Below are 27985 nucleotides of genomic sequence, written 5' to 3'. Positions count from 1 at the left end.
TGGGAGGAAATGTGGCCCCATTTATCGATATGGAGTGGCTCAAATCAAAATAAAAATGATGGTGTGGCCATTCTAATTAAAAATCCGCATGTTCTGGTGAAAGGTAGCACAGTGGTGAGAGACGGACGGGCACTTTTAGCACACTTGAATTTTATGGGGCAAGACTTTAACCTCTTAAATATTTATGGTTTCAATGGAAAAAATGAAAGGTATGACCTTTTAGAAGATATACAGCTTTACATGCTAGGGCAAGTACCTTTAGTTGTAGGAGGGGATTTTAACTGTATCTTGAGCAGGAAAGATAGAAAAAGAGCAGGGGTAGATTTTAAAGTGGATAAGACTTCGATTTTACTTCAGGGCATATGCAGGGATTTTAAGCTTACTGACTGTTTTAAAACCATGCATCCCAGAGAGGAGGGCTTCACCTGGTTTAGTCATGATGGCACCAGAGCCTCTCGCATTGATTATTTCTTTACTAGAGATTGCCCACCCACTGATGTTAGATTAACCCCTGTTTTCTTTTCAGACCACCTTATGCTCTCCTGCACCCTTTCACCCCCTTCTGGTGTTACGGTAGGAAGTGGTCTGTGGAAACTCAACTGTTCCCTGTTGGAGGATGAAATCATAGTCAGTCAGTACAGGCAATGTTATAAAGAGTGGCAGACCCTTCAAGACCTCTACGAAACACATGCACAATGGTGGGAAATGGTGAAGGAAACGACCCAGACTTTTTTTAAACAGCAAGGTAAACGTAAAAAAAGGAAAGAGAATAGATGTATGATGGGACTACATAAACGCTTACAGCGCTACTTTAAACTAAATCAGTGTGGCATAGACTTTAAAGAAGAAATCAAAGATGTCAAAAAGGAAATGTCAGTTTTAGCAGAAATAAAGAGTAAAGGAATTTTTGTAAGAAGCAGGGAGCAGGAAATTGAGGAAGGTGAAAAAGAAAGAAAGTTATAAATAAAAAGGAGTGTATTCAAAATCTAAAAAGAGAAGATGGGTTTTTAACAAAATCCACACAAGAGATGATTGAAACTGTACATACCTTTTATAGTAACATGTACAAAGAGAAACCAGTGCACTTGGAAACATCGGCAGAAATCTTAAAATTCGTTGACAAAACCGTAAAAGAGAATGCACACTTAAAAAAATGCCTAACAGGTTTTAAGAGAAGTCGAGCTCCGGGTTTAGACGGGCTTCCTGCAGAATTCTATCTGACCTATTGGGACCTTTTATCATCAGACATTTTAGATGTTTTTAAAGATTTTGAAAAACTCGACCGACTGCCTGACAGTTTTAGAGTGGGAATAGTGACTCTACTTTATAAAAAAAATGATAAGACTGACCTAAAGAATTGGAGGCCCATCACACTTTTAAACTTTGACTGTAAACTTTTTAGCAAGGTTTTAGCGACACGGATGTCCTCTGTTTTAGAGGAGGTAATTCACCCAGACCAAGCTTGTGCCATCTCAGGGAGACAACTCACCGACAGCCTCGTACTGATTCGAGACATCATTGATTACGCTAGAGACAGAAACACCCGGCTTGTCATCTTAAATTTAGACTTTGAAAAAGCATTTGATCGGGTCTCGCATCAATATCTCTTTCAGGTGTTGCAGCCATCGAAAAGGGCCCGATTGTTCCTACTTGGTGAGCTTTGCTTGGTTGAGACGCTTGCCCCCCCCCCCCTGCTCCTCGGCTGACCAAGTAGAAACAATCTATTCGATGGCTGCCTTGTCTTTTACTCTGTGCAAAAGACAAGGCAGCCACAAACACCACGGGAACACCATATTGAGGCTTTGTTCTGACCACTCATTCGGTGTCGCGTTTCTTTCAAGCAATTCTCCCGGTTAGCCCGCACTCGGATCGCTCCCAGAGCCGTGTTAAAGTCCACTTCGCATTCACTCTCTTTTCTCAGCAGATTAAAAGAAAGTTTCATCTTGGGCTCCCTGAAACTTCCATCCTGCACCGCTGTTTGCTTTTTCACAAGAGCAGAGGAGAGCGCACCGTTCCCAGCGGCACTGCAGTACCGGGTCGAGGCTTGGAGTGAACGGAGCAAGCTTCTTTTTCAACTCCTATTCTTAAAAATCCATTTAATATGTTGTCCTCGTATAGAGGACATATTAAACTGATAAGAACAGATACTACACTTGATCTTAGCCAAAAGGCCGAGAAGCGATAACTGTCCACTGTTTCAGGTCCGAGGGCCCTTGCTGGCACAATGCGCACTTGTAGCAGTGTTCTTTTTATGGCCATAGGTGGCCAGAGTGTCACGTTGCACCTCCGCCCACCCGCTGCACTGAGCACTCTTCAGCCCTTTTAAATGGTATAACTTTGCACTCCCGCATGCTCCAGCAAGCACCATTCAAGCAACAACTTTGCACTCCAGCTTCGAACATCGGCACAGTCGCAACAAGTAAGGCGACTCTACTCAGAGAAGTCACTCTGCAAAGTAGCAAGATTTCTTTTGCACAGACAGAAAGGGCTTCACCCGCAAAGGTAAAGCCTGCCAATAATAGAAACAACTCATTAGTGCTGCTCTCCACGGAAGTCTTTAGTAAAAGGCGAAAGACTTGTATGTTATGAAGAGAAACCAGAGTACGATTATCCGTCACTGCGGGAGCAGGGCATCAGGCTAGTTGGTATAGCCACCTTCCCCATGGTGAGCTTTGCTTGGTTGAGACGCTTGCCCCCCCCCTTGCTCCTCGGCTGACCAAGTAGGAACAATCGGGCCCTATTCGATGGCTGCCTTGTCTTTTACTCTATGCAAAAGACAAGGCAGCAACAAAAACACCACGAGAATCCCGTATTGAGGCTTTGTTCTGACCGCTCATTCGGTGTCGCGTTTCTTTCAAGCAATTCTCCCGGTTAGCCGACACTCGGCTCGCTCCCATAGCCGTGTTAAAGTCTACTTCGCATTCACTCTCTTTTCTCTGCAGACTCTTGGGATTTTATCTATAAAATGAATTCCTTCACTCAAACTATGTTAAAACTGCTTTGTCGTTCATATTTACCATGTCTAGAAAGATTTAAACAAAGAAAACAACGTTGTACTTTGCAGTAAAAGAAAGAGCAAATCGAAAGTTTCAGGAATCCGAGAATAAGCTTACTTTCATGAGTGCTTCACGATTTCGGATTTTGCTATAAAATGAATTCCTTCACTCAAACTAAATTAAAACTGCTAAACCGCTAATCTGTTACATGTAAGGCAGATGTCAAATTCACCGAAATAGGATCTAAGGGTATTCGGCCAATCGAGCTGTAGCAGCTTCGGTAAAAGAGTATAAGTTGAACAGTTTGTGAATAAAGGTGTGCGCACACATAGTGAGCTGTAGAAAAATAGGCAGGGAGCAATGCCGGCTGGGGTATATGTTCTTGTATGTTGTCTGACTGTTTGATTTGAATGTGTTGTGTAAGTGTCCTGTTGAATGTTTGGGCTTTGACACTTCACTGTGGTTGTTAACTGTGTGGTGTGTCCTGAAATGTTATATGTTTGGGCTGTGTGACATGCTTAATGCTTGTCAGTAGCTACCCACTTATTCATATATAGCAACTGACAACATAAGAAGTCCGGACATACTTTGATAGTAGTTGTAGAAGTATCCTTATTGATAATAGATAAACTAATTCATAGTGATAGAACAGTAGATGAACAGGTGCCTGCACGTCTCACGAAAATAAAATGGGTGTATGATTGCTGACGGCAGAGCAATACTGCCAAACTTATGAGTTCTTGTGGCAAACTTGATTCAGTGTCTTGACGTGTATACGCTGTTTCGCTGACTTGATTGTCACAAGAAACAAAGTGTGTTTGATAAGATCCGACCATTTTATTACGGGAGGATCAGTATGTATGGATTCTGATGTGACTGATAAACCCATTCGTATCTTAAGCATAATCTAATACGTGAGACAACGCCCTGGCACACAATCAAAAAAAAAGAGAGAGCGGTTTTGTTTCCCCACAGTCCATAATGTAGAAAAGAGAGAAAAAAGCCTTTCTGATTTGGTGTGTGTGCTCATAGTGCAGAGTGTAGAGAAAAGAGAGAAAAGAAAGCCGTTTTGGTGTCACGGGTGTTGTGACTTACACACACACATTTCTGAATTGAGAAAAGAAATTATTTTAGAGGAAGCAGTAGAGTTTAAATCCCACATTTGTTGATAGGCATTCATTTATTTCTTCACTTCTGATGAAGTTTCAACAATAAACAACAAACTTTGTATTATGACAAAGAACCAGACTCATTCTTCAGGAATCCGAAAATAAGCACGAATTCGGATTCTCCTATAAAACGAATTAATTAACTCAAACCAAGTTAAGACTGCTTTGTCCTTCATATCTATTCATGTCTAATCAAGTTTCAACAAAGTTGTACTTTGTAGAATGAGAAAGAACTTCTTCAGCAATAAGCATCCCTCGACATATGACGAAATACAGATTTTGCTATAAAATTAATTTCTTCTATCAGCGTGACTTAAAACTGTTTGTCCTCCTTATTTATCCACTTCAAATCAAGTTTCAACAATTAAAAAAAAATGTAGTTTGAGAAAGAACAACTTAATCTTCAGCAATCAGTATAAAAAGAGGGTAACAAAAGGTGCAAATGCCAACCATACATCACTAAAAGGTGGAGCGGAAGTATTCAGCTGCAAGTAGGTGTGAATGTTCGACCATAATTTCTAAAAAGTGGGTAAGAAAAGGTTCGAATGCCCGACTAAATATTAACAAAAGCGGGAGGAGAGGTCTTCGGATGAGAGTGGGTGAGAATTTACTACCATACAAGTATGGTGGAAAGGAAGCTGTGATTGGCCCCCTGCTGAATTGCGGTAATTAGGGACCAGTGTCCACTGAAAGGGGGAAAAAGGGACGAGATCGTACTTTTGAATCAATGGCCAGAAGCCATTGGCAGTGCAGGCATCAACAATAATGGTGTTATTTCACCCATTAACACTTAAGGTACCTCATGCAGTGGCTGTGATATGGTTACTTAACAAAATATCTTTACCAGACATCTCTCCTACATAACAGTTCTTCTTTCACAGCCACACCTTGTTGTCGAGAGATGTGCTACACTTAATCCATCCACACTGCTACCTACCCCACAGATGGAAAGCCTCATGATTGCATGTCAGAAATAACCATCAGTGTTTTACCCAGGCCAGACTTAACTGATATACGTTATGAAAATGCAGAAATAACTATATTTATTCAACAGGTCAAGCAAAAAACCCTGATGGCACAAATGCTACAGGATTTGCAGTAGTAACAGAAACTGAAGTTTTCTTAAAACAACCACTACCAAAAAATTACTCTGTTCAAGCAGTCGAATTGGTAGCTTTAACTGAAGCTTGTAAATTAAATAACAAAAAGGTTGTTAACGTTTACACTGACAGTCAGTATGCCTTCTCAACTGTACATGTGTTAACACAGCATTGGAAAAACAGGTATGTTGACATCCACAGCTAAATGTATAAACTACAAATATTTTAGCATTATTAGATGTTATTCAATTGCCATCTACAATAGACTCGTATGAATGACCGGAAGGAAAACCATACTGCCAAAGAATTTGTTTAAATATGCTGCAGTATTGAGCCACGGACCATGTCATGTCTCAACAGGAGGGATGGAAGCAATAATGAACCAGGTTTTTACAGCATATGGTTTTACTAATTATTAAAAAAAATTTTTTAGAATAAATAAATGAATAAAGTTTTGTCTAGGTGGGAGATTCACACCTACTCACAGCCGAACAACTCCGCTACCGCATTTGATGGTGTATAGTCGGTTATTCTCACCCTTTCTCATCAGCTTTTTGCAAATTATGATCTGACATTCACACCTACTTCCAGTCGAACAGCTCTGCTCCCGCTTTTGATTATGTTTGGTTAGATATTCGAACCTTTTCTTAACTGCTTTTTACAAACTTTGGTCGGACGTTCACAATATCTTGCAGCCGAACACCTCCGCTTCCGCTTTTGATGGTGTATATTCGGTGTATATATACTGCCAAAGACCATGTCATGTCTCAACAGGAGGGATGGAAGCAATAATGAACAAGGTTTTTACAGCATATGGTTTTACTAATTATTGAATTTTTTTTTTTTAGAATAAATAAATTAATAAAGTTTTGTCTAGCAGGTCAAATATGTGCAAAATACATTCCACATGGCAATCTAAGACCAAAACGAAGATAATTCCCTAAGCCAGTGTATCTTTTTCAACATATTTGTTTGTATTTCATTATTTCATTATTGTGTAGATTTCATGGAACTAAATTAATGTTAAGGGAAACGATTCTGCTCAGTGACAACAGAGGTTTTTACCAAATGGTCTGAAATATTTCCATGTGCACAAGCAGATGCACTCTCAGTAGCAAAATCACGCGTAAAATAACTCATTTCTAGATTTGAAATTCCTGAAAAGATCTTCAGTGATAATTTGACACACTTTGTAAACTATGTCATCTCACTGATGGCAAAGAACTTAAAATAGATCTTAGAAACCACTGTGATATAGAAGGTTTCGCTAACACATTGGAATTGTTTTACTATTTACATATGCATGTGCAGTGAAGAATTGCTTGCTGCTGATAAATGCAAAGAAGAACAGCTTACACATAGATGCTCACATATAGGCTGCTGAATGCAATGAAGACCTGCTTATCCAGTAAAGTTCAATGTCAATGTGTAATATTCAATTAGGATTTGCAAAACAGTGAAGTTAAACAATGAATGGGTCCATAGTCGGTATGAGAAGACTACAGGAATATTTACCTGGGTGTACGTTCAAACAGAGATGAGAAAATTGCGATAAATTATTGTTTGTTTGTTTGTTAGTATGTATATGAATGTTATGTGTATAAACTGTGTTGAGTTGTAGTTACTCAGTAGTGTCTCAGTGAAACAACCGACGGGGGAAGCCTTGCGGTGACAACAAAAGCAGTGTTTTACTGATCAGTCAAGTTGCTCCAGTGTACTCCATACAAACTGGTTGGCTACTGAAGGGATAGAAAATGGGGAATGCTCTTCTTAAAGCAAACAAGGAATTAGATGGGAAAAATACATGTTTTAACGGGACCCAGACAATATTATATAGATGTCGCCACTGAAGTAAAGAACATTTACGTGGGATGGTGTGAGGGTCCTCGTTTGGCTGACGTTCGCCGATATGCTCGCCATGCTCAGAACCAAGTTGAGACGCGTAAGACAACCAAAAGGGACAAGTGTGAAAAGGAGCTGCATTTGGCAACCATGACCATGTATGACCATGTAAACAGAGGACGAGGCCGAAGTCGAAGACGTGGACGTGTGGGAGAGGAGGTCGAAATGGGCCACGCCAGAGCTATGATCCGAATATTTGTTTTTACTGTGGCCAGACTGGACACTGGAAGAAGGACTGTCCACAGCTAAAAAGTGATGAAATTGGGCAAAAGGCTGACTGAGGGTGGGAGGCAGGTTCTGGACGTCACGCGGCAGCGGAGCCTCCACTAATGGGTGATAGCACAAACACACTCACACATTCTTCCTGCTCTGTGTAGTGAAGCAACGCTTGCCGACTGTGATTCACGTAGTAAAGTTTTGCATGCTATTTCCGTCCTAGAGCAAAGATATTTCTCTCAGAATATAGGAACTTATGTTCATCAGTAGTGACGTCAGGGGAGTTTTATTGTCCTCCAAAGTTAAGTGGAAACCACGTTTACTGTATGTCTGCATCAGGCCAGGTTGTGAAGGAGAAAATGACAATGCCCATTGCGTGTTGTCACTCCCGATGAGCTCTCCTTCAAACACTCATTTTTGTTATCAGAGTTGTGTCCCATTAACCTGATGGGCTGTGATCTCATGTGTAAATTAGGCATTATTTTAACTTCTACACCAGAGGGTGTTAAGGTTATGTTACAGCCTGACAAAGTTTTCACAGCAGTGCAGTTTGATTCATCGGCACTTACATATGCTTATGAGTGGAAACTTCCCAGCTCTCCTTTTTCACAACAACTAGTGGAAGAAGCAAAAGTGTTAGTTTCACCCCTTTCTGATTTCATGCAACCTACTGATTTGCACTGCACATCACACATTTCTTTGGGGCCTGACAATGACTATGAGAAGAAGTGAAAAAATATGTGCGCCTACTTTATTGGCTGTGTCGCTCACTCCAGAGCACTTCGATTTTTTTAATGTTTGTGGTACTCGCCCTCACATTTCCTTGGCCAAACGTACACACTGGCAGTGACAAGGTGTGGGAGAGTTTGTTGCTACATGTAAGAAATAAATGGAGTGGACTGTTTCACCTGCTGGTCCAAATTTGATGTTTTCTGAACGATTGTCAGCATAGAAAAAAACATTTTTGAGTACAATGCATTGTCAAAGAACTGTGGACTTAATTCCTACCACAGAATCACATTTTGAAGCATGTTTTTTATCTGAAACAGATTTGTCTTCGATACCCATGTTGGCTGAAGTGCCCAATGATCTTTGGGCTAAGAGCAAATATGATGTGGGGTTGATAAAAGGCTGTGAACCAGTAATTGTCACCCCTAAATCAGACTTTTGTCCATGTAAAAAACAATACCCTTTTAAGCCTGAAGCAATTAAAGGGATTAAACCTGTTTTTCAATCTTTTCAGAAAACAGGCGTTATTGTTCCTTTTGAAAATTCACCTGTGCTTACTCCATTGTTTCCTGTTAAAAAGATTAAAGATGCTGGCCAGCCAGATGAATGGCGTTTTGTACAGGACCTCCAAGCGGTGAATGCTGCAGTTCAGCCACATGCTCCTACTGTGCCCAACCCACACACTATTTTGTCTCAAATTACATCAGATGCACAGTTTTTCTCACCCTGATAGCCCATTTTGGTTTGCATTTTAGTTTGAAGGGAGATCTTGGACTTTTACCCGGTTATGCCAGGGGTACTGTGAAAGTCCCACTATTTACAATGCTGCCCTCAAAGCTAGTCTGGATTAACTTCAATCAACCACAGGCTCTGCTCTTTTGCAGTATGTGGATGACATCCTTTTATGTGGTCCATCTAAACAACAGTGTGAAAAAGACAGTGAATCTGTTGAAACATCTTCCTTCTTATGGCCATAAAGCCAGCCTTTCTAAGTTACAGTTTGTACAGGACGAAGTCACCTTTTTGGGTCATGTGATTTCTAAGGATGGGCGCTCACTTTCTCCTAAACGTGTTGCTGCAGTTCAGATCATTCCTAAACCGGTTACTAAAAAACAGCTTATGTCATTCTTAGGTATAACATCTTACTGCAGGAACTTTATTCCTAACTACTCTTTTCTCGAAGCTCTCTTAGGTGCTCTTATCCATGGTAAAGGCAGCTGCAGTTCTGACATGCAGCTCCAGTCAGCTGATCGTGTTCCATGGATTCCTGAGGCTGAATCAGCCTTTAGTCAGCTTAAGCTGGCTCTTCAAACAGCACCAACACTTGGCATTCCAGATCCTCATAAACCTTTCATACAGGCAGTTGATGAGAAGCATGGTTGTATGACATCTGTTCTTATGCAGGAACATGGGGCAGGCAAAGGCCAGTGGCTCATTTCTCAGCAAAACTGGACTCTGTGGCTGCAGGCCTGCCTGGTTGTCTTTGTGCTGTTGCAGCTGCAGAGAAAGCTGTCCTGGCCTCCCAAGATATTGTGGGCTACGCTAATTTGACTGTTTTGGTTCCTCATGCTGTTGCCATTATTCTTCTCGAGCAGAAAACTTCACATCTTTCAACTGCTTGTTGGCTCAGATACACCTCTGTGCTCCGTGATATGCCAAATGTCACTGTTAAACATTGTACTGTTCTGAATCCTGCTACTTTGCTTCCGACTCCTGAGGATGGGGAGCCTCATGACTGTGAAGCTGTTTTGGAACAAGTTTGTACACCCCAACCTGATCTTTTAGAGACTCCTCTTCCAAACTCTGACATGATTCTTTTTGTAGATGGATCAGCTTTGCGTGATCCAGCCACAGGTACTAACTGTGTTTGGTTTGCAGTATGTTCTTCACATGACACTTTGTTGTCTGGTTCTCTTCCTAAACATTTCTCTGCTCAAACTACTGAGCTTATTGCACTTACTGAAGCTTGTAAGTTGGCAGCTGGTAAGTCTGTCACTATTTACACAGATTCCAGATATGCTTTTGGTGTTGTTCATGACTTTGGTGCGCTGTGGAAACACAGGCATTTCCTTAAATCAGATGGTAAAACTATTCTGAACTCCAAGCAGGTTTCTGATCTTCTTGATGCGATCCTTTTGCCTACAGCAATCTCGGTCTGTAAGTGTACGGCTCACACTAACTCAGACGATCCTGTTGCTTGTGGCAATGCCAGAGCTGATGCTGCAGCTAAGCAAGCAGCTAATTTTTTTCCTGTTTTCGCTTCCCTCTCTTTGCAGGCAGAAGACTCCCTCACAGATCTCCATGCTTTGCAAACTTTTGCCTCTGCAGATGAAATTTGGTCCTCTGGACGCATTTGGTCCTCTGTGGGTGCAACTCATACGGATGGTGTTTGGATGTGACCTGATGGTAAACCCTGTCTACCTAAACATTTTTTTCCTCATTTTTCAAAATTGACACATGGGTTGAACCATGTGTCAAAAGGGGGGATGCTGAATGCACTCACTGCTCAGTGGTTCACAAAAGGGTTCAGTTCATATGCGCAAAAATACTGTCAGTCATGTATGGTTTGTGCCACACATAATGTAGGAAAGGCATTACACACATCGCAAGTTGCACACCCTCCACCAGAGAAACCTTTTGAACATTTGATGATGGATTTTGTTGAACTCACACCAGCTGAAGGAAAGAAATATGCACTAGTAATAGTGGACGTGTTTAGTAAATGGGTTGAAGTTTTCCCTGCAAAACATGCAAACAGTAATGCAGTGACTAAAGCACTGCTAAACAGAAATCATTCCTAGATGGGGCATTCCAGAGAAGATCAGCAGTGATAATGGCACACATTTTGTAAACACTGCATTGACTGAGGTTGGTAAATTCCTGGGAATAAGCTTGCGCACACATTGTGCTTATCATCCACAGAGTGGAGGTGCTGTGGAAAGAGAAAATGGTACATTAAAGTCCAAGTTAGCCAAATGTTGTGAAGAATCAGGTCTGCCATGGACAAAAGCATTACCTATTGTGCTTACCTACATGAGAATGAGAATCAGAGCTCAAGTGAATCTCAGCCCATTTGAAATTTTATTTGGCAGACCTCCTAACCTGGGATTGGGACCTGTAACCAGACCCCTCCCTTCCACAACTGTTTGTGATGATGCTATGTTGTCTTACTGTCGAAACCTTTCCACTGTTCTATCTCAAGTTTCACGGGCAGTAAAAGCAGCCCTTCCAGCCACAGAAAACACACCACTCCAACCAGATGACAGGTGGTGAAGGAACTTCGCAGGAAACATTGGAAGTCCAAACGTTGGCAAGGCCCGTTCCAGGTGCTACTGGTCACTCACACAGCTGTTAAAGTTGCAGAGAGAGCAACCTGGATTCATGCCAGTCACTGTAAGAAGGTACCAGAACCAGTAGATTACTTCCACCCTGACTTACATCAGCCTAACCAACACGCCCGGAAGGACAAAGATAAGAGTCAGCAGTAAAAGCTGTACTCCACCGGTGTGTTAAGTGCTAGTAACCTCTGACACCGAAGATTGAAACATCCTTACTGAGACCAGCGATGAAGATGATCATACACATGCTGTGAACCATGGAAGAAACTGTTTGTTGTTTGTATTTTCTTATTTGTAACCAGCATGTGCACATTGTATCTTGATTTCACAGGAAGCAATAATACAGGGCTGCTGTATTTCCCCACGACCCGAGAGACCACCAGACGCCCGAAGCCACACAGCCCCCCCCAGCACACACCCAACCGCCCAGAGCGACGGGACAGCAACCCACCACCACCACTATGTGATCAAGCTAATCAGAAGGGACCAGAGAGAATTAAATTCAGCCAATTGATGTTTTGAGGAAGCAGACATTGTTTCCATGCTAATATAATCTAAAAGAAAATTTCTAAACTGGTTAATACACAGATTGTTCTTCGCTTTCCAGTTCATGAGAATAGTTTTCTTTGCTATACATAACACTGTGAGGATCATGTGTGCTAAGCTAAATTCCACATTGATGTTGTCTAAGTCACCCAGTATGCACAGTGTGGGGCATGCAGGAATGCTACACTTTAGTCATGTTGATAGGTCCGCACAGACTTCAAGCCAGAACCTCTGGACAGGCGCACAAAACCACAAAGCGTGTGCATAATCACCAGGTGTGTTATCTGTGCAATGTGAGCAGATGTTTGAGTGTGTTAGACCCATCCTGAACATCCTTTGTCCTGTATAGTGTGTTCTATGAAGAATTTTGTATTGTATGAGCTGTAAATTAGGATTTCGAGTCATTCTGAAGGTGTTCAAACATATATGTGGCCAGAAGCTATGACTAGAACTGATGGATAAATCTGCCTCCCATTTTGAGGACGGTAGAGACATTGTGTCATCTATCTTAGACAATAATTTATATATTTTTGATAGTAGTTTTGGGGTGCAGATGCTTAGAAATTCTACTACCCTAATCGGGAGTTGTAAGTCTGGTTGGTGGAGGATATATTTCTTTGTTATTATAGACTTAAGTTGTTGATATTCTAGGAATTTATTGCTGCCTATCTCATGTTGTGATATGAGCTCATCAAATGAAATAAAATGTCCATTTTGGATTATATGTTCCAGATGTTTGATTCCTTTGATCTTCCACAGAGTAAAGTTTAGCATTTTTTTGTTTTGCAGGATGTCAGGATTGTTCCAGATGGGTGTAAGCTTACACGGGATAAGTGAAGACTTTGTTATTTTAAGAAATTCCCACCAGGCTGTCAGAGAGGTGCTGATGTTAATGCTTTTGAAACATTTGTGATTTTTTACGTTTTGACTAATAAGTGGCAGGTCAGAGATTTCCAGATTATCACACAATGCTTGTTCTATATTTATCCATGTTCATCTATTGGGCTAGGATTAAACCATTTTGATATATACCGTAACCTATTGGCTAAGGAATAGTGCTGAAAATTAGGTAAATCTAATCCACCACTGTCCTTGGTCTTCTGTAGGGTTTTTAAACTAATACGTGGTGGTTTGTTTTTCCACAGAAATTTGGAGATGCATGAATCTAGTGAATTAAACCAAGTAGCAGGTTGGTTTTATGGGGATCATTGAGAACAAATAGTTAACTTTTGGTAGTATCATCATTTTAATGGTTGTAACTCTCCCCATAAGTGATATAGGTAAGGACTTCCAACGAGAGAGATTGTCCTCTACTGTCTTTAATACTTGCACATAAATTAGCTTTGTTAGCTCTGAGAGCCTGGAGGAAATGTTTATGCCTAAATATCTAATATTTCCTGACTGTAAAGTGATCGCAGTTATATTCTGGACCCTACAGTTAATGGGCAGAACTGTGGTCTTAGACCAATTGATAGAGTAGTCAGAAAGTGCTGAGAATTTATTTATGAGTGTGATCGTGAGTGAGAGACGTCTGTGAGTTCTGAAGGAAAAGTAATACATCATCAGCATAAAGACTTATTTTATGCTCAATATTTTGGGGTTGGATGTCTTTAATATTTCTATCTTGTCTGATAGCAGCTGCTAAAGGTTTGATGAAAATAGCAAAAAGTGAGGGAGAAAGTGAGCAACCCTGTCTTGTACTTCTCTGCAGACTGAAGCTTGGAGAAGTTTGATCATTTGTCCTGACACTTGCATTTGGGGAGTCAGTTATTTTCTTGTGAGGAGATAAGAGGCTTTAATAATAATATCTTGCAAGAGAGAACAACACAGTACAGAATACAGAGTTGCTCTGACCACTGAAGCAAAAACACACAGTTATATTGCCCGCTCATCACGTCATCTGTTTTTGAAAATTTTGAAAGCAAGAAAGTTATTTGAGTCATTTGGTCTTTTTCACACTGTTGTTTAGATGGACTACATAAAAGGATGTCATCCACATACTGCAAAAGAGAAGAACCTGTGGTTGATTGAAGTTAATCCAGACTAGCTTTGAGGGCAGCATTGTAAATAGTGGGACTTTCACAGTACCCCTGGCATAACCGGGTAAAAGTCCAAGATCTCCCTTCAAACTAAAAAGCAAACCAAAATGGGCTATCAGGGTGCACTGGCGACAAGTCAACCACTGAGAAAAACTGTGCATCTGATGTAATTTGAGACAAAATAGTGTGTGGGTTGGGCACAGTAGGAGCATGTGGCTGAACTGCAGCATTCACCGCTTGGAGGTCCTGTACAAAACGCCATTCATCTGGCTGGCCAGCATCTTTAATCTTTTTTAACAGGAAACAATGGAGTAAGCACAGGTGAATTTTCAAAAGGAACAATAACGCCTGTTTTCTGAAAAGATTGAAAAACAGGTTTAATCCCTTTAATTGCTTCAGGCTTAAAAGGGTATTGTTTTTTACATGGACAAAAGTCTGATTTAGGGGTGACAATTACTGGTTCACAGCCTTTTATCAACCCCACATCATATTTGCTCTTAGCCCAAAGATCATTGGGCACTTCAGCCAACATGGGTATCGAAGACAAATCTGTTTCAGATAAAAAACATGCTTCAAAATGTGATTCTGTGGTAGGAATTAAGTCCACAGTTCTTTGACAATGCATTGTACTCAAAAATGTTTTTTTGTATGCTGACAATCGTTCAGAAAACATCAAATTTGGATCAGCAGGTGAAACGGTCCACTCCATTTCTTTCTGACATGTAGCAACAAACTCTCCCACACCTTGTCACTGCCAGTGTGTACGTTTGGCCAAGGAAATGTGAGGGCGAGTACCACAAACATTAAAAAAATCGAAGTGCTCTGGAGTGAGCGACACAGCCAATAAAGTAGGCGCACATATTTTTTCACTTCTTCTCATAGTCATTGTCAGGCCCCAAAGAAATGTGTGATGTGCAGTGCAAATCAGCAGGTTGCATGAAATCAGAAAGGGGTGAAACTAACGCTTTTGCTTCTTCCACTAGTTGTTGTGAAAAACGAGAGCTGGGAAGTTTCCACTCATAAGCATATGTAAGTGCCGATGAATAAAACTGCACTGCTGTGAAAACTTTGTCAGGCTGTAACATAACCTTAACACCCTCTGGTGTAGAAGTTAAAATAATGCCTAATTTACACATGAGATCACAGCCCATCAGGTTAATGGGACACAACTCTGATAACAAAAATGAGTGTTTGAAGGAGAGCTCATCGGGAGTGACAACACGCAATGGGCATTGTCATTTTCTCCTTCACAACCTGGCCTGATGCAGACATACAGTAAACGTGGTTTCCACTTAACTTTGGAGGACAATCAAACTCCCCTGACGTCACTACTGATGAACATAAGTTCCTATATTCTGAGAGAAATATCTTTGCTCTAGGACGGAAATAGCATGCAAAACTTTACTACGTGAATCACAGTCGGCAAGCGTTGCTTCACTACACAGAGCAGGAAAAATGTGTGAGTGTGTTTGTGCTATCACCCATTAGTGGAGGCTCCGCTGCCGCGTGACGTCCAGAACCTGCCTCCCACCCTCAGTCAGCCTTTTGCCCAATTTCATCTCTTTTTAGCTGTGGACAGTCCTTCTTCCAGTGTCCAGTCTGGCCACAGTAAAAACAAATATTCGGATCATAGCTCTGGCGTGGCCCATTTCGACCTCCTCTCCCACACGTCCACGTCTTCGACTTCGGCCTCGTCCTCTGTTTACACCAACTGCGTAATACATGGTCATGGTTGCCAAATGCAGCTCCTTTTCACACTTGTCCCTTTTGGTTGTCTTACGCGTCTCAACTTGGTTCTGAGCATGGCGAGCATATCGGCGAACGTCAGCCAAACGACGACCCTCACACCATCCCACGTAAATGTTCTTTACTTCAGTGGCGACATCTATATAATATTGTCTGGGTCCCGTTAAAACATGTATTTTTCCCATCTAATTCCTTGTTTGCTTTAAAACAAGTATTCCCCATTTTCTATCCCTTCAGTAGCCAACCAGTTTGTATGGAGTACACTGGAGCAACTTGACTGATCAGTAAAACACTGCTTTTGTTGTCACCGCAAGGCTTCCCCCGTCGGTTGTTTCACTGAGACACTACTGAGTAACTACAACTCAACACAGTTTATACACATAACATTCATATACATACTAACAAACAAACAAACAATAATTTATCGCAATTTTCTCATCTCTGTTTGAACGTACACCCAGGTAAATATTCCTGTAGTCTTCTCATACCGACTATGGACCCATTCATTGTTTAACTTCACTGTTTTGCAAATCCTAATTGAATATTACACATTGACATTGAACTTTACTGGATAAGCAGGTCTTCATTGCATTCAGCAGCCTATATGTGAGCATCTATGTGTAAGCTGTTCTTCTTTGCATTTATCAGCAGCAAGCAATTCTTCACTGCACATGCATATGTAAATAGTAAAACAATTCCAATGTGTTAGCGAAACCTTCTATATCACAGTGGTTTCTAAGATCTATTTTAAGTTCTTTGCCATCAGTGAGATGACATAGTTTACAAAGTGTGTCAAATTATCACTGAAGATCTTTTCAGGAATTTCAAATCTAGAAATGAGTTATTTTACGCGTGATTTTGCTACTGAGAGTGCATCTGCTTGTGCACATGGAAATATTTCAGACCATTTGGTAAAAACCTCTGTTGTCACTGAGCAGAATCGTTTCCCTTAACATTAATTTAGTTCAATGAAATCTACACAATAATGAAATAATGAAATCCAAACAAATATGTTGAAAAAGATACACTGGCTTAGGGAATTATCTTCGTTTTGGTCTTAGATTGCCCTGTGGAATGTATTTTGCACATATTTGACCTGCTAGACAAAACTTTATTCATTTATTTATTCTAAAAAAAAAAATTCAATAATTAGTAAAACCATATGCTGTAAAAACCTTGTTCATTATTGCTTCCATCCCTCCTGTTGAGACATGACATGGTCCGTGGCTCAATACTGCAGCATATTTAAACAAATTCTTTGGCAGTATGGTTTTCCTTCCGGTCATTCATACGAGTCTATTGTAGATGGCAATTGAATAACATCTAATAATGCTAAAATATTTGTAGTTTATACATTTAGCTGTGGATGTCAACATACCTGTTTTTCCAATGCTGTGTTAACACATGTACAGTTGAGAAGGCATACTGACTGTCAGTGTAAACGTTAACAACCTTTTTGTTATTTAATTTACAAGCTTCAGTTAAAGCTACCAATTCGACTGCTTGAACAGAGTAATTTTTTGGTAGTGGTTGTTTTAAGAAAACTTCAGTTTCTGTTACTACTGCAAATCCTGTAGCATTTGTGCCATCAGGGTTTTTTGCTTGACCTGTTGAATAAATATAGTTATTTCTGCATTTTCATAACGTATATCAGTTAAGTCTGGCCTGGGTAAAACACTGATGGTTATTTCTGACATGCAATCATGAGGCTTTCCATCTGTGGGGTAGGTAGCAGTGTGGATGGATTAAGTGTAGCACATCTCTCGACAACAAGGTGTGGCTGTGAAAGAAGAACTGTTATGTAGGAGAGATGTCTGGTAAAGATATTTTGTTAAGTAACCATATCACAGCCACTGCATGAGGTACCTTAAGTGTTAATGGGTGAAATAACACCATTATTGTTGATGCCTGCACTGCCAATGGCTTCTGGCCATTGATTCAAAAGTACGATCTCGTCCCTGTTTCCCCCTTTCAGTGGACACTGGCCCCTAATTACCGCAATTCAGCAGGGGGTCTTTCATTAGGAGTACTGGACTCCCCCGTGCACGGTTTCAGCTCCGACCCTGGAAAGCGGAAAAAACGTTGAGATCTGGTTTGAGGACCCAATTGTTGAGAAAAGTCTCTCAATGAGACTCAGAGTTGCTGGAGTCAGTTAATGCAAATGTTTAATCTTGCAGCAAGTTCAAGAATGTGTGTGTGTATGGGTGTATGTGTGCGAACGTGTGTGAGTTTGTGTGTGTGAGAGTTTAAAGAACCTGTTATCCACAGGCAAGTCTTAACTAGTATGGCACAGGTCCAGCCTGTCTCATCTTTTTTGGAAGGTCCAGCGCTCGGCCGTAACCCTTCTGTCTGTTTGGACTCTCACATACATTCGGTTAATCATAGAAAAACGAGAACAAAACTTTTTAGCCCCTTCAATTCATAAAACAGACATGGTGCAGTTATTTCCATTCTAGAAAATAAGAGTAATCACCACCATTCCTATAAATTCTGGATATTCTAACAATCTGAATCTTTTTTAAATGTTCGATGAAGCCCTTTGCTGTTCTGTTTAGAGACTCAGCTGATCATAAACCAAGTTTTGCTCTTGAACCAAGCTTCTAAACTCTTCACCTTTTTCATTTCTCAGTTAGTATTCACTTTAAAACTGATTAAAAGAAAAATTAAATGAATGCCTATCAACAAATGTGGGATCTAAACTCTAGTGCTTTCTCTAAAATAATTTCCTTTCTCAATTCAGAAATGTGTGTGTGTAAGTCACAACACCCGTGACACCAAAACGGCTTTCTTTTCTCTCTTTTCTCTACACTCTGCACTGTGAGCACACACACCAAATCAGAAAGGCTTTTTTCTCTCTTTTCTACATTATGGACTGTGGGGACACAAAACCGCTCTCTCTCTTTTTTTTTTTTGATTGTGTGCCAGGGCGTTGTCTCACGTATTAGATTATGCTTAAGATACGAATGGGTTTATCAGTCACATCAGAATCTATACATACTTATCCTCCCGTAATAAAATGGTCGGATCTTATCAAACACACTTTGTTTCTTGTGACAAGTCAGCGAAACAGCGTATACACGTCAAGACACTGAATCAAGTTTGCCACAAGAACTCATAAGTTTGGCAGTATTGCTCTGCCGTCAGCAATCATACACCCATTTTATTTTCGTGAGACATGTGCAGGCACCTGTTCATCTACTGTTCTATCACTATGAATTAGTTTATCTATTATCAATAAGGATACTTCTACAACTACTATCAAAGTATGTCCGGACTTCTTATGTTGTCAGTTGCTATATATGAATAAGTGGGTTGCTACTGAAAAGCATTAAGCATGTCACACAGCCCAAACATATAACATTTCAGGACACACCACACAGTTAACAACCACAGTGAAGCGTGTCAAAGCCCAAACATGTAACATTCAACAGGACACTTACACAACACATTCAAATCAAACAGTCAGACAACATACAAGAACATATACCCCAGCCGGCATTGCTCCCTGCCTATTTTCCTACAGCTCACTATGTGTGCGCACACCTTTATTCACAAACTCTTCAACTTATACTCTTTTACCGAAGCTGCTACAGCTCGATTGGCCAAATACCCTTAGATCCTATTTCGGTGAATTTGACATCTGCCTTGTATGTAACAGATTAGCGGTTTAGCAGTTTTAATTTAGTTTGAGTGAAGGAATTCATTTTATAGCAAAATCCGAAATCGTGAAGAACTCATGAAAGTAAGCTTATTCTCAGATTCCTGAAACTTTAGATTTGCTCTTTCTTTTACTGCAAAGTACAACGTTGAGCAGCACTAATGAGTTGTTTCTATTTTTGGCAGGCTTTACCTTTGCGGATGAAGCCCTTTCTGTCTGTGCAAAAGAAATCTTGTTACTGTGCAGAGTGACTTCTCTGAGTAGAGTCGCCTTACTTGTTGCGACTGTGCCGATGTTCGAAGCTGGAGTGCAAAGTTGTTGCTTGAATGGTGCTCGCTGGATCGTGTGGTAGTGTAAAGTTATACCATTTAAAAGGGCTGAAGAGTGCTCAGTGCAGCGGGTGGGCGGAGGTGCAAAGTGACACTATGGCCATAAAAAGAACACCGCTACAAGTGCGCATTGTGCCAGGAAGGGCCCTCGGACGTGAACCAGTGGACAGTTATCGCTTCTCGGCCTTTTGGCTAAGATCAAGTGTAGTATCTGTTCTTATCAGTTTAATGTCTGATATGTCCTCTATGCGAGACTACATATTAAATGGATTTGTATCAATAGGAGTTGAAAAAGGAGCTTGCTCCGTTCACTCCAAGCATCGACCCGGTACTGCAGTGCCGCTGGGAACGGTGCGCTCTCCTCTGCTCTTGTGAAAAAGCAAACAGCGGTGCAGGATGGAAGTTTCAGGGAGCCTAAGATGAAACTTTCTTTTAATCTGCTGATAAAAGAGAGTGAATGCGAAGCAGACTTTAACACGGCTCTGGGAGCGAGCCGAGTGCGGGCTAACTGGGAGAATTGCTTGAAAGAAACGCGACACCGAATGAGCAGTCAGATCAAAGCCTCAACACGGTGTTCCCGTGTTGTTTGTGGCTGCCTTGTCTTTTGCACAGAGTAAAAGACAAGGCAGCCATCGAATATGGCCCGATTGTTCCTACTTGGTCAGCCGAGGAGCAAGGGGGGGGAGCAAGCGTCTCAACCAAGCAAAGCTCACCATGGGGAAGGTGGCTATGCCAACTAGCCTGATGCCCTGCTCCCGCAGTGATGGATAATCATACACTGGTTTCTCTTCATAATGTACAAGTCTTTCGCCTTTTACTAAAGACTTCCGTGTAGAGCAGCACTAATGAATTGTTTCTATTTTTGGCAGGCTTTACCTTTGCGGGTGAAACCCTTTCTGTCTGTGCAAAAGAAATCTTGTTACTGTGCAGAGTGACTTCTCTGAGTAGAGTCGCCTCACTTGTTGCGACTGTGCCGATGTTGCTTGAATGGTGCTCGCTGGAGCGTGCGGTAGTGTAAAGTTATACCATTTAAAAGGGTTGAAGAGTGCTCAGTGCAGCGGAGGTGCAAAGTGACACTATGGCCATAAAACGAACACCGCTACAAGTGCGCATTGTGCCAGGAAGGGCCCTCGGACGTGAACCAGTGGACAGTTATCGCTTCTCGGCCTTTTGGCTAAGATCAAGTGTAGTATCTGTACTTATCAGTTTAATATGTTATATGTCTATGCAAGGACTACATATTAAATGGATTTTTATCAATAGAAGTTGAAAAAGGAGCTTGCTCCGTTCACTCCAAGCATCGACCCGGTACTGCAGTGCCGCTGGGAACGGTGCGCTCTCCTCTGCTCTTGTGAAAAAGCAAACAGCGGTGCAGGATGGAAGTTTCTTTAATCTGCTGAGAAAAGAGAGTGAATGCGAAGCAGACTTTAACACGGCTCTGGGAGCGGGCCGAGTGCGGGCTAACCAGGAGAATTGCTTGAAAGAAACGCGACACCGAATGAGCGGTCAGAACAAAGCCTCAATACGGTGTTCCTGTGGTGTTTTTATAAAATGCGGTGTAAAAAAAGGTGTGAATGCCCCATAGAAAACTAAAAGGTGGAGCGGAAGTGTTCGGCTGCAAGAAGGTGTGAATGTCCGACTATATTTGGTGAAAAGCAGGTGAAGCAAGGTCTGAATGCCCAACCTTACATCATCAAAAGCGAGATCAGAGGTTTTTGGCTTCAAGAAGGCCATAGTTTGCCAAAAGCGGGTAAGGTGCGAATGATCGGCTAAATATCAACAAAAGTGGGGGCGGAGGTCTTCGGATGCAAGTGGGTGTGAATATCCCACCATACAAGTATGGTGGAGAGGAAGCTGTGAATGGCCGACCATAGTTTGCAAAAAGCGGGTGAGAAAAGGTGCGAATGTCCAACCATACATGATCAAAACAGGGAGCGGAGGTGTTTGGCTGCGACAAGGTGTGAATGTCCACCCATAATTAATGAAAAGCGGGCAACAAGTAGGTTCGAATGCCCAACCATACATCATCAAAAGCAGGAGTGGATGTGTTCGGCTACAAGAAGGTTTGAATGTCCGAGCATAGTTTGTAAAAAGCGGGTAAGAAAAGGTTCGAATGCCCGAACATACACCATCAAAAGAGGGAGCGGAGGTGTTCCGCTGTAAGACGGTGTGAATGTCCGACCATAGTTGGTAAAAAGTGGGTATGAAAAGGTTCGAATGCCCAAATTCGGCTGCAAAAAACTGTGTTCGGCTGCAAAAAGGTGTGAATGTTCGACTAAATTTTGTAAAAAGCGGGTAAGACAAGGTGCGAATGCCTGACAATCTATGATCAAAAGCGGGAGCGGAGGTGTTCAGCTGCAAGAAGGTCTAAATGTCCATTTTTAATTGCTAGAAAACATGAAAGAAAATTTTCGAAAATCAATCCGCACATGATCATAAGTGGGAGAGGAGGTGTTCAGCTGCAAGAAGGTGTGAATGTCCTACCATAATTGCTGAAAAATGTGTTAGAAACGGTAAGAATGTCGGAATATACATCATCAAAAGCTAGAGAGGTGGTGTTCGGCTGCAAGTAGGTGTGAATGTCTGACTAAAGTTCAAATATATTAACAAAAGCGGGAGGAGAGGTCTTCGGATGAGTGGTTGAGAATTTCCAACCATAATCTATAAAATGCGGTGAAAAAAAAGGTGTGATAGATACCTAAAAGGTGGAGCGGAAGTGTTCGGCTGCAAGAAGATGTGAATGTTATATATATAGTTGGTGAAAAGCAGGAAAAGCAAGGTCTGAATGCCCAATCTTACATCATCAAAAGCGAGATCAGAGGTGTTTGGCGGCAAGAAAACGGGTAAGGTGTGAATGATCGACTAAATATCAACAAAAGTGGGGGCGGAGGTCTTCGGATGCAAGTGGGTGTGAATATCCCACCATACAAGTATGGTGGAGAGGAAGCTGTGAATGGCCGACCATAGTTTGCAAAAAGCGGGTGAGAAAAGGTGCGAATGTCCAACCATACATGATCAAAACAGGGAGCGGAGGTGTTTGGCTGCGACAAGGTGTGAATGTCCACCCATAATTAATGAAAAGCGGCAACAAGTAGGTTCGAATGCCCAACCATACATCAACAAAAGCAGGAGTGGATGTGTTTGGCTACAAGAAGGTTTGAATGTCCGAGCATAGTTTGTAAAAAGCGGGTAAGAAAAGGTGCGAATGCCCGACAAAGTATGATCAAAAGAGGGAGTGGAGGTTTTCGGCTACAAGAAGGTTTGAATGTCCGACCATAGTTTGTAAAAAGCGGGTAAGAAAAGGTTCGAATGCCCGAATATATACCATCAAAAGCGGAAGCGGAGGTGTTCGGCTGAAAGACGGTGTGAATGTCCGACCATAGTTGGTAAAAAGCGGGTAAGAAAAGGTTCGAATGCCCGAATATATACCATCAAAAGCGGAAGCGGAGGTGTTCGGCTGTAAGAAGTTGTGAACGTCCTACCAAAGTTTGTAAAAAGCAGTTAAGAAAAGGTTCGAATATCCAACCAAACATAATAAAAAGTGGGAGCTGAGCTGTTCGACTGCAAGTAGGTGTGAATGTCCAGCCATAATTCCTGAAAAATGGGTAAGAAAAGGTGCGAATGCCCAACCATACATCATCAAAAGAAGAAGTGGATGTGTTCTGCTACAAGAATGTTTGAATGTCCTACCATAGTTTGTAAAAAGTGGGTAAGAAAAAGTTCGAATGCCCGAACATACACCATCAAAAGAGGGAGCGGAGGTGTTCCGCTGTAAGACGGTGTGAATGTCCGACCATAATTGGTAAAAAGCGGGTAAGAAAAGGTTAAAATACCCGACTGTACACAATCAATAGCGGGAGCGGAGTTGTTCAGCTACAAGAAGGTGTGAAAGTCCGACCATGGTTTGTAAAACGCGGGTAAGACAAGGTGCGAATGCCCGACAATGTATGATCAAAAGAGGGAGCGGAGGTGTTCGGCTGCAAGGTCTGAATTTCCAACCATAATTTGTAAACACCGTTGAAGAAAAGCCTCGAAAGCCCGACTATACACCATCAAAAGCGGGAGCAGAGGTGTTCAGCTGCACACAATCAGGTTTTTGCAAATTATGATCTGACATTCACACATGCTTTTGATGATGTATGGTTGGGCATTCGCACCTTTTTTTACCCATTTTTCAGGAATTATGGGTGGACATTCACACCTTCTTGCAGCTGAACACCTCCTCTCCCACTTATGATCATGTGCGGTTGGATATTCGAAAATTTTCTTTCATGTTTTCTAGCAATTATTGATGGACATTCAGACCTTCTTGCAGCTGAACCCCTCTGCTCCCGCTTTTGATGGTGTATAGTCGGGCTTTCGAGCCTTTTCTTACCCGGTTTTTACAAATTATGGTTGGACATTCAGACCTTCTTTTAGCCGAAAACCTCCGCTCCCTCTTTTGATCATACATTGTCGGGCATTCGCACCTTTTCTTACCCGCTATTTACAAAAAATGGTCGGCCATTCACACCTTCTTGTAGCCGAACACATTCGCTCCCGCTATTGATTGTGTACAGTCGGGTATTTTAACCAACTACGGTCGGACATTCACACCTTCTTATGGCGGAACACCTCCGCTCCCTCTTTTGATGGTGTATGTTCGGGCATTCGAACCTTTTCTTACCCGCTTTTTACAAACTATGCTCGGACATTCAAACCTTCTTGTAGCCTAACACATCCACTCCTGCTTTTGATGATGTATGGTTGGGCATTCGCACCTTTTTTTTTACCCATTTTTGAGGAATTATGGGTGGACATTCACACCTTCTTGCAGCTGAACACCTCCTCTCCCACTTATGATCATGTACGGTTGGATATTCGAAATTTTTTTTTCATGTTTTCTAGCAATTATTGATGGACATTCAGACCTTCTTGCAGCTGAACACCTCCGCTCCCGCTTTTGATGGTGTATAGTTGGGCTTCCGAGCCTTTTCTTACCCGGTTTTTACAAATTATGGTTGGACATTTAGACCTTCTTGCAGCCGAAAACCTCCGTTCCCTCTTTTGATCATACATTGTCGGGCATTCGCACCTTTTCTTACCCGCTTTTTACCAATTATGGTCGGATATTCACACCTTCTTACAGCTGAAAACCTCCGCTCCCTTTTTTGATCATTTATGGTCTGGCAAAACTACCTTTTCGTACCCGTTTTTGAGTAATTATGGCTGGACATTCACAGCTTCTTGCAGCCGAACACCTCTTCTTCCGCTTTTGATGATGAATGGTCCGGCATTCTTACCTTTTCTAACACATTTTTCAGCAATTATTGTCGGTCATTCACACCTTTCTCATCAGCTTTTTGCAAATTATGATCTGACATTCACACCTACTTGCAGCCGAACACCTCGGCTTCCGCTTTTGATGGTGTATATTTTGGCATTCGAACCTTTTCTTACCCGCTTTTTACCAACTATGGTCGGACATTCACACCTTCTTACAGCGGAACACCTCCGCTCCCTCTTTTGATGGTGTATGTTCTGGCATTCGAACCTTTTCTTACCCACTTTTTACAAACTATGCTCGGACATTCACACCTTCTTGCAGCGAAACACCTCCGCTCCCTCTTTTGATTGTGTATGTACAGGCATTCGAACCTTTTCTTACCCGCCTTTTACAAACTATGGTTGGACATTCAAACGTTCTTGTGGCCGAACACATCCACTTCTGCTTTTGATGATGTATAGTTGGGCATTCACACCTTTTCTTACCCATTTTTCAGTAATTATTGGTGGACTTTCACACCTTCTTGTAGCCGAACAACTCCGCTTCCGCTATTGATTGTGTACAGTCGGGTTTATTAACCTTTTCTTACCCGCTTTTTACCAACTATGGTCGGACATTCGCAGCATCTTACAGCGGAACACCTCCGCTCCCTCTTTTGATGGTGTATGTTCGGGCATTCGAACTTTTTCTTACCAACTTTTTACAAACTATGGTCGGACATTCAAACCTTCTTGTAGCAGAACACATCCACTTCTTCTTTTGATGATGTATGGTTGGGCATTCGCACCTTTTCTTACCCATTTTTCAGGAATTATGGGTGGACATTCACACCTACTTGCAGTCGAACAGCTCTGCTCCCACTTTTTATTATGTTTGGTTGGATATTCGAACCTTTTCTTAACTGCTTTTTACCAACTATGGTCGGACATTCACACCGTCTTTCAGCGGAACACCTCCGCTCCCTCTTTTGATGGTGTATGTTCGGGCATTCGCACCTTTTCTTACCCGCTTTTTACAAACTATGGTCGTACATTCAAACCTTCTTGTAGCCGAAAACCTCCACTCCCTCTTTTGATCATACTTTGTCGGGCATTCGCACCTTTTCTTACCCGCTTTTTACAAACTATGCTCGGACATTCAAACCTTCTTGTAGCCAAACACATCCACTTCTGCTTTTGTTGATGTATGGTTGGGCATTCGAACCTACTTGTTGCCCGCTTTTCATTAATTATGGGTGGACATTCACACCTTGTCGCAGCCAAACACCTCCGCTCCCTGTTTTGATCATGTATGGTTGGACATTCGCACCTTTTCTCACCCGCTTTTTGCAAACTATGGTCGGCCATTCACAGCTTCCTCTCCACCATACTTGTATGGTGGGATATTCACACCCACTTGCATCCGAAGACCTCCGCCCCCACTTTTGTTGATATTTAGTCGGTCATTCACACCTTACCCGTTTTCTTGCCGCCAAACACCTCTGATCTCGCTTTTGATGATGTAAGATTGGGCATTCAGACCTTGCTTTTCCTGCTTTTCACCAACTATATATGTAACATTCACACCTTCTTGCAGCCGAACACTTCCGCTCCACCTTTTAGGTATCTATCACACCTTTTTTTTCACCGCATTTTATAGATTATGGTTGGAAATTCTCAACCACTCATCCGAAGACCTCTCCTCCCGCTTTTGTTAATATATTTGAACTTTAGTCAGACATTCACACCTACTTGCAGCCGAACACCACCTCTCTAGCTTTTGATGATGTATGGTCCGGCATTCTTACCGTTTCTAACACATTTTTCAGCAATTATGGTAGGACATTCACACCTTCTTGCAGCGGAACACCTCCTCTCCCACTTATGATCATGTGCGGATTGATTTTCGAAAATTTTCTTTCATGTTTTCTAGCAATTAAAAATGGACATTTAGACCTTCTTGCAGCTGAACACCTCCGCTCCCGCTTTTGATCATAGATTGTCAGGCATTCGCACCTTGTCTTACCCGCTTTTTACAAAATTTAGTCGAACATTCACACCTTTTTGCAGCCGAACACAGTTTTTTGCAGCCGAATTTGGGCATTCGAACCTTTTCATACCCACTTTTTACCAACTATGGTCGGACATTCACACCGTCTTACAGCGGAACACCTCCGCTCCCTCTTTTGATGGTGTATGTTCGGGCATTCGAACCTTTTCTTACCCGCTTTTTACAAACTATGCTCGGACATTCAAACCTTCTTGTAGCCGAACACATCCACTCCTGCTTTTGATGATGTATGGTTGGGCATTCGAACCTACTTGTTGCCCGCTTTTCATTAATTATGGGTGGACATTCACACCTTGTCGCAGCCAAACACCTCCGCTCCCTGTTTTGATCATGTATGGTTGGACATTCGCACCTTTTCTCACCCGCTTTTTGCAAACTATGGTCGGCCATTCACAGCTTCCTCTCCACCATACTTGTATGGTGGGATATTCACACCCACTTGCATCCGAAGACCTCCGCCCCCACTTTTGTTGATATTTAGTCGGTCATTCACACCTTACCCGTTTTCTTGCCGCCAAACACATCTGATCTCGCTTTTGATTATGTAAGATTGGGCATTCAGACCTTGCTTTTCCTGCTTTTCACCAACTATATATATAACATTCACACCTTCTTGCAGCCGAACACTTCCGCTCCACCTTTTAGGTATCTATCACACCTTTTTTTTCACCGCATTTTATAGATTATGGTTGGAAATTCTCAACCACTCATCTGAAGACCTCTCCTCCCGCTTTTGTTAATATATTTGAACTTTAGTCAGACATTCACACCTACTTGCAGCCGAACACCACCTCTCTAGCTTTTGATGATGTATGGTCCGGCATTCTTACCGTTTCTAACACATTTTTCAGCAATTATGGTAGGACATTCACACCTTCTTGCAGCTGAACACCTCCTCTCCC

At 41.8% G+C, this 27985-nt stretch overlaps 5 non-coding genes across 5 annotated transcripts; 3 read left to right on the top strand and 2 right to left on the bottom strand.

Annotated features, from left to right (window-relative positions):
* Positions 1-1999: 1999 nt before the first annotated feature.
* LOC140320583 (U2 spliceosomal RNA) lies at positions 2000-2183 on the bottom strand. The gene has a single exon (XR_011918417.1). It is a non-coding gene; the product is annotated as a U2 spliceosomal RNA (small nuclear RNA).
* Positions 2184-2491: 308 nt separating this feature from the next.
* Positions 2492-2605, bottom strand: LOC140265911 (U5 spliceosomal RNA). Its single transcript, XR_011906593.1, has one exon. It is a non-coding gene; the product is annotated as a U5 spliceosomal RNA (small nuclear RNA).
* A 17335-nt stretch (positions 2606-19940) lies between these two features.
* Positions 19941-20130, top strand: LOC140320498 (U2 spliceosomal RNA). The gene has a single exon (XR_011918343.1). It is a non-coding gene; the product is annotated as a U2 spliceosomal RNA (small nuclear RNA).
* A 411-nt stretch (positions 20131-20541) lies between these two features.
* On the top strand, positions 20542-20655 carry LOC140266082 (U5 spliceosomal RNA). Its single transcript, XR_011906750.1, has one exon. It is a non-coding gene; the product is annotated as a U5 spliceosomal RNA (small nuclear RNA).
* A 267-nt stretch (positions 20656-20922) lies between these two features.
* On the top strand, positions 20923-21110 carry LOC140320596 (U2 spliceosomal RNA). Its single transcript, XR_011918429.1, has one exon. It is a non-coding gene; the product is annotated as a U2 spliceosomal RNA (small nuclear RNA).
* The last annotated feature ends 6875 nt before the right edge of the window (positions 21111-27985 follow it).

Source organism: Leuresthes tenuis, unplaced genomic scaffold (assembly GCF_036924035.1).
Source record: "Leuresthes tenuis unplaced genomic scaffold, fLeuTen1.0.hap1 SCAF_12, whole genome shotgun sequence".
In the NCBI taxonomy this organism is placed as follows: Eukaryota; Metazoa; Chordata; class Actinopteri; order Atheriniformes; family Atherinopsidae; genus Leuresthes; species Leuresthes tenuis.
The sequence above is the reverse complement of the archived record's forward strand: the minus strand, read 5'-3'. Positions and strand labels throughout refer to the sequence as shown.